Source organism: Schistocerca serialis, chromosome 5 (assembly GCF_023864345.2).
Source record: "Schistocerca serialis cubense isolate TAMUIC-IGC-003099 chromosome 5, iqSchSeri2.2, whole genome shotgun sequence".
Taxonomy (NCBI): Eukaryota; Metazoa; Arthropoda; class Insecta; order Orthoptera; family Acrididae; genus Schistocerca; species Schistocerca serialis.
This window is the reverse complement of record NC_064642.1, coordinates 241,981,153-241,982,712: the sequence shown is the minus strand read 5'-3', so window position 1 is coordinate 241,982,712 and position 1,560 is coordinate 241,981,153. Positions and strand designations below refer to the sequence as shown.

General features: G+C 50.6%; 1 pseudogene; it reads left to right on the top strand.

The window, feature by feature from the left end:
• Positions 1-1,119: 1,119 nt before the first annotated feature.
• LOC126482492 (5S ribosomal RNA) lies at positions 1,120-1,237 on the top strand (annotated as a pseudogene).
• The last annotated feature ends 323 nt before the right edge of the window (positions 1,238-1,560 follow it).

Genomic DNA, 1,560 nt, shown 5'->3' with positions numbered 1-1,560 from the left:
TTAAACCTAACTAACCTAAGGACATCACACACATCCATGCCCGAGACAGGATTCGAACCTGCGACCGTAGCGGTCGCGCGGTTCCAGACTGTAGCGCCTAGAACCGCTCGGCCACTCCGGCCGGCTATAAAGATGGCGGTAGTATAGCTTAGTGCATTGGCGGAGCTATCATTTGTACTCAGGTGATTCGTGTGAAACGGTTTGCGATGTGATCATGACCGCACGACGAGAATTAACAGACTTTAAACGATGAGTGTGGTAATTAGAGCTAGACACATGCCGATATTCTATTTCGGAAATCGTTAGAGAATTCAACATTCCGAGATCCACAGTGCCAAAAGTGTATTGGGAATAACAAATTTCAGGCATTACCTCTCAATCACGGACGACGCAGTGGCCGATTGTCTTCAGTTAACGACCGAAAGCAGCAGCGTTCGCCTGGAATTATCAGTGCTAACAGACAAGCAGCACTTCGTGAAATCAACGTGGGACGTGCGACGAACGTTTCCAGCCGAGCGGTTCTAGGCGCTTCAGTTTGGCACCGCGCGACCGCAACGGTCGCAGGTTCGAATCCTGCCTCGGGCATGGATTTGCATGATGTCTTTAGATTAGTTAGGATTACGTAGTTCTAAGTTCTAGGGGACTGATGACCTCAGATGTTAAGTCCCATAGTGCTCAGAGCCATTTGAACCATTTTTGAAGAACATTCTGGACATTTCGAGCGAATGATCTGGCCACACAGATCGCCCAACATTTACAGGACGTAATCGAGACGTCAGTCTGAGCACAAAATCCTACGCTGGGAACAATTTCGCAATTATGGATGCCTATGGAGGCAGCATGGCTCAAAATTTCTGCAGTGGACTACCAGCGTCTTTTGAACTCATGCCACGTAGTGTTGCTGCACTACGGCGGGCAAAAGGAGGTCCGACACGATATTAGGAAGGACTCCACGACAAATATTACCTCACTTAAGTGTCCTAATGTTCGTTATCTTACTCTCACGATTGTAACTCGATTTATCGGTAGTGGCACAGGAACTGTCGCATAGTCTTCTTCGAATACAAACAAGTTCTCTACATTTGCCCAGTACTTAATTTCCCCGAGCATTTCTGTTACGCCAACGGCCTTGCCGCAGTGGTAACACCGGTTCCCGTCAGATCAACGAAGTTAAGCGCTGTCGGGCTGGGCTAGCACTTGGATGGGTGACCATCCGGTCTGCCGTACGCTGTTGGCCAGCGGGGTGCACTCAGCCCTTGGAGGCAAACTGAGGAGCTACTTGGCTGAGAAGTAGCGGCTCCGGTCTCGGAAACTGACCTACGGCCGGGAGAGCGGTGTGCTGACCACATGCCCCCCCCCCCCCCCCCCCCCCCATATCCGCATCCAATGACGCCCGTGGGCTGAGGATGACTCGGCGGCCAGTCGGTACCTTTGGGCCTTCGTGACCTGTGTGGGTGGAGTTTGGTTTTAGTTTAGTTTATTTCTGGTACAACTTCGTGTAGGCTGTATTGACCTCTTATGGTCCTAGCAGCGAAAGTGAATTCGTTTCATGTCTACTTG